The sequence below is a fragment of the Muscardinus avellanarius genome (assembly GCF_963383645.1).
Source record: "Muscardinus avellanarius genome assembly, chromosome: 5".
Taxonomy (NCBI): Eukaryota; Metazoa; Chordata; class Mammalia; order Rodentia; family Gliridae; genus Muscardinus; species Muscardinus avellanarius.
In genome coordinates, this window is record NC_137790.1 from 119,297,622 (window position 1) to 119,309,716 (window position 12,095).

Here is a 12,095-nt window from a genome sequence, read left to right on the forward strand (position 1 = left end):
TTCCATACCAGTACTTAGGAGGCTGAGCCAGGAGGATCCCAGGTTTATGGACACCCTCAGAAAATTATCAAGGCCCTCAGAAACTTAGTGATACCCTGTTTCAAATTAAAAAATAAAAAAGGACTGGGCATGTAGCTCAAAGATAGAATGCCCCTGTGTTTAATCCCCAATAACTAACATTCACACACACACACACACACACACACACACACACACACACTAACAATAGTGTTAGAAAGAAAGGTATTGGAGATGACTTGAGTTGTTATAATGCTTTTCTTCTTACAAGAAAAGTTAATTTCCTCAGGTGTATATTTTGAGATTCAATTCAAAGGGTTTTATGTGCAGTCTAAAGTTTTTTGGTTTCTTGGAGAAAAACATGACTGTCACCACTAGAGGGAGCTGCTTTTACATAAAATTATGTTAGGGATGTCAAAAGGGAAAAAACTATGTAGCTTATGCCTCTGCCAAAAAAAAAAAAAAAAAAAAAAACCCCACAAAGTTTTCAAAATAGCCTTATTTTTTGCTCATAAATTGTGCCTGTCTTGTTACTAAAAAGAAAACATTGAAATTTTTCTTTAAAGTACTGTAACCTGTGTTTTCCCAAGAACTTCGATACTCCAAATTTGATAGTGTAATAAACATTTTTGCAGAGTATCATTTTGTTTTCACATAGTAGTAGCTCTTGACATTTGCAGCCTTTTAAGTACCCTTTAAAATTATCTTGCTTTTATTTTCTTTAAAATAGAATTTTGTCATTGTTTATTTTGAATAATATACTAAGCAGAGTTTTAGAGTATAGAATAAGGTTTTGGTTAAATTTTCTATTTTATACAAAAAAATTAATGTTCTTAGGCTACTTTGAAATGCCTAATTTTTGGTGAGTATAAAGATAAAAATATAAGTGCTTAAGGCAGCCATCATTTTACAAATTTGAAAGAAACAGGACTGATACTCTATTTTTCCCAAGGAGATTGTGAACTTGTCAACCAGGACTTAGGTGCTTTAAACATATTCACACCATATTCAGAACCCAGACTCGTACTTAAAGCAGGAGTTGCTAACTACTGCCCACAGGCAGCGAGCCATTCTTTGAGTAAAGTTTTACAGAGACACAGCCCATGTTCATTCATTTAAGTATGATCTGGGGCTGCTTTTACAAGAATTGAAACTAGAGTCTTTGTGTTAGTGACCTTATATTATATATTATATGAGGGTGCCTAAAATATTTACTACCTGCCTCTTAAAGAAAAAAAAAGCTTTCAGGCTGCTATTTTAAATAATTATAATTTGCAAATATGTCAACTGAATAGATGAATGAATGAATGGTGTTGCTCTCATAAGAATTTGGCAAAGAGACATCACTAATGTACTAGAGAATTGGAGACAAACTTTGCAATGGTTTGAGCATGACTCAGGTGCTGGAACATTAATTCCTCAATGTGGCATCATTGGGAAGTGACTTAGTGGAATATTTGGGGTTTAACAGTTGTGAATGGATTAATGCTTTTCTTGAGGGAGTGGGTTTGTTGTCATAGGAGTATGACTCCTTTTCTCTTTTCTGCATATGCCTGCTTGTCCCTCAGCCTTTTCTACCATGACTGTGAGGCAGCATGAGCCCTTCGCCAGAAGTTGACCACGTGCTTGGACTTCCTAGACTTCAGAACTGTGAGCCAACATAAACTTCTTTTTTTTAATAAAAGTCCCATTCACAAATATTATGTTATAGTAACAGAAAACAGATGAAGACATACCTGAATTAACTAATTTACTCTTATGCAGTTCTTGCTTCTATCATTTTGGTGTATGTAAAATATACCTATTTTTAATAAATATTATAATTACATATCCAGTTTAATAAGTTTTTATGACTTTTCCCTATAAAACAGTACTTCTATAAGTCATCTCATTCAAAATAATACAAAAAATAATTTTGGCCTCTGGGAGATATGATGTAGAACTTAATTCACAAAGGTTCCTTGAAATTTTTCATTTGAAATGAAGACTTGAAATTCTTCTAATTGATCTAATTCATCTTTCTATACATTCTCTGGTGTGTAGAAATCAATGTTTAAAATTTGGGGGGAATCTCAAGTTGAGTAATCCTTAGTTTAGAAATAAGATTGAAATGGTAAAACATATGTCATCAGGCGAGTAGAGGTTTCATAGGTAAAATTATCTCAGAGAATAAAGAACTAGGTTCTGTTTACTTATCAACTGTTCAATTTGTATACACACACACCTTCTGGATTCAGTGACTCACAGCAACCTTAAAATTCAGATAATAATCTCCCTTTGGAGGCTCGTAAACAAAGATTTTTGGCATTTCTTCCACCTGACATAACTTTTCATTTAAAGACACATTTTGAAGTCAGAAAGTAACCTTGAGTCAGTATCTACACAGCTGTTCTTGAGTCAACTACAGAAAAATGTAAGAAATAACTGTACAGATTACACAGTTGTTCATTAATTATTAACTTTAATTGGAACCATCAATCATGAAATTGGAAAAAGACAAAAGAAAAAAAAGGAGAAGGATTTGATTTAAAAGACAATTGCTTCCTTTTCAAAGGAAGAACCAACTGGAAACTTAAACAGGCTGACAAAGCCTTTTCTTTCTTGCCCATTCTGGTCCTAGTAATTAGTGGTAAACAATGTGGGTTGTGTTGTTGTGTCTGCTTGGAAGAATATGAACAAGTATTGCCAACCACAGTCAATTGTTCAGGAAGTTTTGTCTATTGAACTTTTGATTTGAATCACAATGGGGTTTCAAGCAACTTGATAAACCTTTGTCAAGATTTGTAAGTGAAAACATGGTGAAATGCACAATTTGTAGTAGCTCAGATTAGTACCATGCTTTAAGTCTCCCATGTGCTCCAATGAAAAGGGACACGGAGATAATTAAGGTCACAAATGAATCAGCACAAATAAACAAAATGTGATTGTTGGCACCGGGAATAGCTAAGTGCTACCAACTCTTCCAGACTACTTTTCAGATATTTTGAACTCTATGAGACCAAAGACTTTGGTCAAATTGTCTCCACTTTGTTTTTAAGCCTGAATATATACTTAAGAAGTGAATTTGAACTGAGACTTTTTTGTGTGTGGTATTGGGGATGGAACCCAGGGGTCTTTTATCTCTGGGCTACACTCCCAGCCCTGTTTTATGTTTTATTTGGCAACAGGGTCTCACTAAGTTGCTGAGGCTGGCTGTGACCCTGTGGTCCTGTCTTAAGCACTCAAGTACTGGGATTACAAGCATGTGCCACCGTGTCCACCTGAACTGGGACTTTTGAATAACACAAATCGAGCAGTCTAAAGTGCTATGAAACTTACCGCAAACTACCTGCAGGCCTCTTAGCCAGCAGAGCTGGATATGGATCACTGCAGCTCACTGCCGTACTTCAAGAAACCAAGATTAAGGACACCTGGCCAAGTTGAAAACAGGATTTTTTTTTTAAACCTAATATCAATGAATGAACTTTGGGAGATCTGAGAAATCTTAGAAATGGTATTTCAATGTCTACACTGTGTAAACCTGTGCACTTTACTGGCATATAATGCTTGTGATTTTGCCAGATTTTCAAAGGGGTTAAAATAAAGATGTTGAAAGTGATGGGTAAGTCATTTGGAAAAAGTCATTTGTTCCACTTCATCTTCACACCAGCTCTGTAGACTGGCTACATACAGTAGCCAGTCTAATGGAGAACAGTACATTGAAACTACCAGAATGTGATGTTATCAGAAATTATTGTGTACACCAAGTCATTCTTATAAAACTTTCATGCTTAATATATTCTCACCAACTGATAACTGTTTCATGTTGTTCCTAGGAACTAATGTGAATGGCATATAAAGCATTACATTTTCTACCCAGGTAGCGTCAGCTTGTCTCTTTACATACAATCTTTAAAAAACTGGAATAGGAAAATATTTAAAAAAAAGCATTGAACTACAAATGTCGTGCTCCCTTTTTTGGCTAATGGCATCATTAATCTGCAGAAAACCTGGGCCATTATGAATTATCCCGCTACTTCATCTACTCCCAAATATCTAAAACATCTCTTGAATCTGATGGCTTCCCTGCACTACTTGTGCCTTGGTCTCTTACTTGGATCACTAAGTTGACTTCCATCAGGTTCTCTTGTCCCCAGGCTCATTCACTAAGTTGCTGAGTCTGACCTCCAACCTGGGATTATCTTCTCTCAACCTCCTAAGTACTGGCATTACAAGCATTGCACCACCACACCCATATTCATGTTTGCTACCTTGGGTCAGATTCCTGCTCCACTCTGCAGGTAGATATGTTAGTCATTTAAGGAGAATGCATTTAAAGCTGGTAATTTTCTGCCTTCAACTCTTAAGACACCAAAGTAAGATTAACTAATATATCTTCAAGCTTTACAGAGACCTTATCATCAATAATCATCAATTTCTAGCTTTCACAACATCCTGTTCCAAGATCATGGTGAAAGGGCACTTGGAACCCTCAAGTCATTGCCCCAAACCTGAAGGAAGTAACTTCATCTTGCCCTTCTGACTTGTCCTTTCTCTGAGTCATTCTCTCCTGTAGTCAGTCACCTTAAATTCCAGGAACAGCAGGTCCCAAGCATAAACCTCCTAGGGCAAGAGCTGAAAGTCCCCAGCAGTAACTTTCTTATCACCAAAAAGACACTAGCTTGGTTGATCCTGAGATAGTTATTAGACTGGCCACAGTTTGACCAACGGCTGCTTGATGACACATAATTCTTGTACCTCTTTTGTTCCTTCCCTTATTGAACCCCAAAGGTTTTGTTAGCTCCTGAAACACAAAGCTGGGGGTGCTTGTGTTCCCCCTTGTCCTTTCCAGGATATCTATACTGAATAAATTCCATTCACACTTCATTATTACTTTTTCTGTTTGATTTTTTTGATGAGTGGCCAACACTGGTCTGTTAGGACTCCCCAAAGTCAGGATTTGGACAGTGTTGACAGATTTGGCAAATCAGATAGGAGACCAAACACTCTAAATCGCTACAACTTATAGCTATTAACACCAGACAAAGAGGACAGAGAAGGATAGTTCCTGCCCAAATAATTTTTTATTTTGGAGTCCCTCCTTTTCTTTCTGTTTTGTATTTGTGCAAATAAAATCCTCTCTGACAGTATAAACCTATTGGTCCAAATAAAATATGTCATTCAGAAAAAATGTACCTTTATTTCTGTTGGCTCAGCCCTCTGTGCTAATGTGTGCCCTTCTTTCTTTACAACTCTTTTTTTTAAATTTGTGCCCATTCCGAAAACAGCACAAATGAGCCAGAAATGGTGAAGCACACCTGTAATCCCAGTACTTTGGAGACACAGACAGGAAGATTACAAAGTTGAGGCCAGTCTTGGCAACTAAGTGAGGCTCTCAGCAACTTAGCTAGGCTCTATTTCAAAATAAATATAAAATGGCTGGAGGTATGGCTCTAAGGTAGAATGCCCCTGGGTTCAATCTCCAGTACCACACCAAACAAAACAAAACAAAAACAACCAACAAACCAACTAAATAAACAGACAAAATATGTTCAGATGCTTTCTCCTTTATTGTTCTCTTATTCATCAATTCACCCATTTATTCATTAATTGGGCAAATATCACAAAGGAAATAATTTCTTCATGTTAAATTCAATAATTCAGTGAAAACATTTGTGATTGAACTTAAACATCTCTCATCTCTGCTCAAAGCTGTCACAGGCAAATAGCTAAATATTTCATCTCTTTTTGAAAAGGCTTAACAATATAGCAATATGATGCTTTATTTCACAACATATGTATTAAAAATAACAGTGAAGAGAAACCTTAGCACACTCCAAGGGGGGAAAAATGTTTTTCAACAAAGAGTTTATTTTTAAAAAATTTTATTGCTTTGTTTTCAGGTTTAATCAGAGAGTGTGCTGATCAAAATTATGATGTTGACATTTCTCTTTGAAGTCAACAACTTCCCTTTTCTAATATTTAATCTCTTTGTGGAAGTGAAAGACTTTCCCATTCTTTGGTCTTCTTCAAAATAAACTCAGAAAATGGCCCGATCAGTCAACTCTACTTTAACTGGAAGTTCATAAGAGTATTTGCTTTTTAAATTTTCACTCCAAATGTGAATAAAGACTCTGTCCTAGCTGAGCATGGTGGTGCATGCTTGTAATACCAGCGTTTGGGAGGCTGAGACTGGAGGACCACCAGACAGCCTCAGCTACTTAGTGAGGCCTTCCGTAACTTAGTGAGACCCTGTTTCAAAAATAAAGAATAAAAAATTGTGCTGGGGTTATAGCTTGGAGGTAATATGCCCCTGGGTAAAATCACCAGCAACACACACACACACACACACACAGACACACACACACACACACACGATTCTGCCTTTTTAAAGGAATGTTCAAGATCATTAAGATCTCCCCATTGCCCACCACCACCGTCCTCCTTGTAGCATCATCATGTTTATGCAATTATGGTTTGCTACATAAATGAAATAACATAAAGGAGATACTCTCAAGGAAAGTTTTAAAAAGAATTTAACTCTCTGGTAGGTCTTTAAAGAGTTCGTTATGTAATCACTCATTTTGAATTGTGTACAACAATGATCTTGGTACGCCGACTTATTTTTCTCTCAGCCCTTACATCTGAGAATTATTTCGTTTTAAGATTACACTACTATGACACTTTAAAAAAACACATCATTTTTTACTTGATGATAACAAGTATGCCCATTTCAATTATTGGTCTGGAAAGTTTTCTATAGGGAAGTCATCAAAGCATGTTTTAACTGAGGTCAATATAACCTTTAGTGCTTCATCAGTATTTTAGCACTAGACTCTGGGCAATATCACATATTGAGACTATATATATATATATATATATATATATATATATATATATTATACTGGTTTTTCAATCTTGACAAAACCATTTATTTAGCTGCAACACAAATTTAACAAATATGTACAACTTCTTTGGTATGGTATCCTCAGGGTTCACATGCCAAGCCCCAGCTGGGATGCCCCATCTGTCAGGGGGCTTAAGAGCACCCTAACCCATAGCTGGAAGAACTGAGCTTAAAGACAAAGGAGAAACAAAGTCACCCAGTTTGTTTCTGAGATGGCATAACACAAGGCTTTGTTTTATGATACAGCTTGGATTGCTGGATTGAGTTTGAGAAGCAATTTGTGAATAATTTGATATGAAATTAAACTAAAGAACAGCAAACACTGTTTGCTAGTTGCCCCTCCTAACACGAAATAAAAATTGATTCAGAAAAATCATTAAAATTGCTAACCTTTGGGAAAAGGCTTGAAATTATTTAAGGTCAAGTGATGCAATTTGAAGTGTCTCTGGGTATGCGAGTGATACAAATTGCTCCCCAAAAGCTCTAAAGTGGGATCTCTTTTATTTATTTTTATTTATTTATTATTATTATTATTTTTGGTGGTACTGGGGTTCCTGGAAGCCCTTCTACCTCCAGGCTACACTCCCAGACCTATTTTTACATTTTTATTTGGAAACAGGGTCTCCTAAACCAGCGCGCGCGGCTGGCTTCGAACCTGCGCGATCCTCCTGTCTCTGCCTCCCAAGTGTGGGGATTACAAGCATGCGCCACCATGCCCGGCATGGGATCTCTTTTAAAGAAAAAAATTAGAGTAGGAAAACATGGTACATTCTTTTTCTCCCCAATGACTTGTGTTTTTCTAGAGAGCAAGGAAACTACTTTCCTTTCTGTTTGTGCTTATCTCCTACCCACAGTGAAGCTCATTAGCAGGCAGCACAAGCCAAATCCTGGCTTTGTAGTCCCAAAGGAGCTGAGCAATGAGGAGCCCTTCACCCAGGACAGGAAGGGATGCACAGCAGTCCCGAGAGCTGCCTCCTCTCAGTCCTTCCCACCTGCACCCTTTTCCACAGGCAGGACAGACTCCATCAGCAACCGGAATCCTCATGTCTATGGCAGGTGTCTGTTCTTTTCAGGCTGGTACATTCCCAAATTGACACTGTTCAAGTCATCCTGGTTGTTCAGTGACAATAGGTAAAGGGTGAGTACCTCTGCGTTTCCTTTGGTGGTTCAAGAGTCTCTGAAGATAGACTCTCTGGTGCAGAGGCTGGCTCAGGAATAGATAGTGATTTAAGCCAGTTTGGTCAGAAGAAATCTCAGACTTCGCTTAGGAATTTCAGGATATAAATGTTTTGTTCTGTGCTTCTTTAGGTGGCATGAGGTACAATAGTAGAATCTGAAGTTACTTTTTCAACATACATAGGGAGGAATAGAGATGAGAAGACAATAGAAAATTATAAACAGAGCCCCGCATAGATTGTACCTGATGCATACTCTCCTCAGAGCTTCCTGAGCTAGATGAGTTAATATAGTCACCTTAATGACTCAGCCACCTTGATGTGGGCTTTTTTGTAAAAGAAAGAGAAAGAAAGAAAGAAAGAAAGAAAGAAAGAAAGAAAGAAAGAAAGAAAGAAAGAAAGAAAGAAAGAAAGGAAAGAAAGTGCTGACTGCTGTGGCTGATGGGTGGTAAAGGGCCTCACCCGCCAGTGCATGACCTCTAGGGGTTATCTGGGGAGAGGAGGAAGGGATGTGCCACAGAACAGACTCTTGGTAATCTGTTGAAATCTATTGACATTCTTCTTATGAAAAGTATATGTAACGCTCACTCATCAGTCTTTTCTGAGTAGTTCCAAAGAGTTTTCAGAGCTCAATGAGGCTATCCATCTCATTTTATTCCTCCACCCCTAGTTTAAGAACTCTGGCTATGTTCTTTGTAGAGCCATAGACAAATTTAAGTTAAAGAAATGACGCTATCAGATCTTTAACCTGAAAAGAACACTCTGGTGGCACCAGCGGACAGACCTAGAGGGAGAGTGGCTGCAGGCAGGAAGGCACACTAGCAATGGAAGCAAAATGGCCTCTGGGTGGCAGAGATGACCCAAGAGCTCAGTGCATCCTGGAAAAGGCCAGAGCAGATGCTTTATGTGTGGAATGCAGAGTGAGGCCGGCAGAAAATTCAGGGTAATTCTGTTTTTACAAGGTGCACTTTTCAGAGAAATGTTCACAGAGGAAACAAAAATAAGGGTCATCTGATGCAGATGTGGATTCAATAAAATGTTAAAGGATGCCACTTGTGATCAGGCTTTCTATAGCAATGACCTTAACTAACATGAATGAACCGGAAGTAGAGAAGTAGAGAGATGCTTTAGGTATAGGAAACATGCTCTAAGAAGATGGAAAAATACAAAGGCATCTGGGCCAAGGGGAAGTTGAAAAGTGCGTTTGCTTTTCCTCTAGGGAGTTGTCCAATTCTCATGCAATCTGCAGTTCCTAGGTCATATTGGCTTAAGAGTATAAAAATAGGATTAGAAGAGGAGAAGCAAACAGCAATTTTCTGGGTCAACTTTCTCTGCCATGCACTGGACACTTCCCATGTGTGTGGGAGCGGATGTCTTGGCTAACTTTGCCCAGGCTGTGGGGAGCTGGTACCCAGGTGCTCAGGTCTGTTACTCACGTGCTCAGTTTCCATGCGGACCCCTGAATCTGTTCCAAGTCTGCTTTGTGGCCAGGAGTCAGATCTCCTCAGGGTCCATAAGTGGGTAAAGAACCTCCTTTGTATCTAACAAATCAATGCCCATGTGAATCATTTTAGTGCAGATGAGGAGGTAAGCTTTATTTTTTTAAGATATTTTTTGTATATGGTGGATGGTCTTTTTCCCTTGGCAGCCTTCATCTTTTCTTTCCCATTTCTGATGCATTCTACCCAGGAAATTTCAAAGACAAATATGCCCTCTATTTAAAATATCCACACCCCTTCTGACTCTGATCTAGGAATTCACTTTGCCAGGGTCTTCTATTCTCTTCTGCAGCTCAGCCTGTGGGATACCATCCTCACGGGCTCCCTAGGAATTACCCCCATGGAGTTTATATTGGGCTATTTCCTGAGATACACTCAGTGATAAAAAAAAAATAAACATGTGGTTTATTTTTTAACATTTGAAGTTGTTACTTGGTGGTTAGCGTAGAATTACCTTTGTGAAAATTCTAACATATAGCTTTTCTCTCTCAGCACCAGTGGCCACAAAACAGCTAGATGTTTGTTATATAAATCTTTTAATAGCATCTCAAGGAACTAAATTATACCCTGAAAGTATAAACCCAAGTCATTTTGACTCGTGGCTTATGATGATACGTGAAACCATATGCGAGAGTGGATGACTTTGTTGGCTTTTAGAACCTGACCTTTCACCCAGAAGGAGTGGCCCTTGCTTCTAAGGTTCACAGAACATATTGGATGTCTCTGGAATATATATATTTTATTGGGAGTTTTTCTTCTGGAAAGATATCACTGCTTCACTAATTTGCTTCGAGTCAAGAAATAAAAACTAAAATACAATACTGAAAGGAAGTTCCAAGAAAGAGCAAACTGTCTCGTGGTTTTGTAATTAGAACTGAACTCAGATCCAATTTAGAACAGTCCCGGTTACATGTCATTTCAATTCCTGCCATATACTTTCTTAAGACTGCAGATTCTTACCTTTCACAACAGACTCTGGGTGTCTAGAGCAAAAGCAAGGATAAACAGACAGAACACAACTCACAGCAACCTTGATGTGACTTGACAAAATAAATAGGAAATCTTAAGAAGCGATAGCGTCGCAGAATCAGCCAAGCATGCTGGGAACTGGCCAGCAACGGAGAAGCAGTTCCTAGAACAGATTTTGAAGACCATCTGTGAGTGTGCAGGACAGGGAGTCCAACATTCTGACACCTAACAGTACAGCCCTAAGTCCTCAAGTGGCATTTGCTCACTCTGGGAAGGACACTAGCTGCTTGTTAAGCTTTTCTATCCAGTGAGCCATCCGCCGCCATCACTGGGGTTGAGGGGTAACTCAGGAGAGATGCTGAAGCAGCAGGGCTGGTACAGTTTTTTAGGAGATCTCCTTATTTCATCCTCCTTTGTGAGGAAGACTGGATTTGCAGATTCAGGAACAGAGGTAACTATTTCAAATCTTTATGGGGGGGAAAATCTTAAGCCATTTCCAAGACAAATTTGGGAGTTAGAAGCCAAATTTTCTGAGATCTAGGGAACTTGTGACCTATGCTTCCTCTAGGTTCTCCTTCAAAAATGTCTTGGCTTTCCTTGGTCATTTGCATTTCTGTATACATTTTATAATCAGTTTCTCAGTTTGCACACACACAAATGTACACACAATACCAAGTGGAATTTCTACTGGAATTGCATCAAATCTATAAATCACTATAAGAAAAAAATATCCATTTACAGTATTGAATCTCTCAGTCTGTCACCATGATCCTTCTCCTCTCTCATTTATTTAGAACTCATTAATATATCAGTGAAGAGTGTAGTTTTCTGTACAAATTTTTTGCATATCTTCTGTGATATTTGCCCATAAGTTTTAATGTTTTTCTGCTCTTATAAAAGAACTACTTTAAAATTTTAATTTTAATTTTCTAAGTGTTTGTTGTTGTTATTAAAATATGATTAATTGTTGACCATATTGACTGTGTATATGTCAACCTTGTTAAACTCACTTAGAAAATCTGATAATTTAATTATTCTTCAAATTTTCTGAAGATAAAATTATGCCAGCTGAAATTTCAAATATTGTATTTTTCTTTTTCATTTTTTTGGTGAAGACTTCCAATACAATATTGAATAATACAATCATGATTTAATATATTTCTGTTAAATTTTATTCACTAGACTTCAAATTTACCTCACTTGATTATTACATTGCACCAATAAAAGTATAAAAATGTTTAGCTGATCTGAGAAAGACCAATTTAAAATTAGCTTCTTCCGAAAAATTATGATTGAGCTGTAATAGTGCCATTACTTAAGAAAACAAAGTACAGGTATCTGTAGATTCCGTAGTATAAGAAGTTTAAGTAAAATGATTTGAGCATAAATTCTACTAGGTGATAGAATAATTAGGAAAATAAAATTTATAAGTATGTACATATACTTATATACATATTTATATATACATATACATACCTAGATATGTATATATACATATGATAAAGTATATTTTTTATTGTTGTTTTCTTGTATTTTTGAGATGAAAGT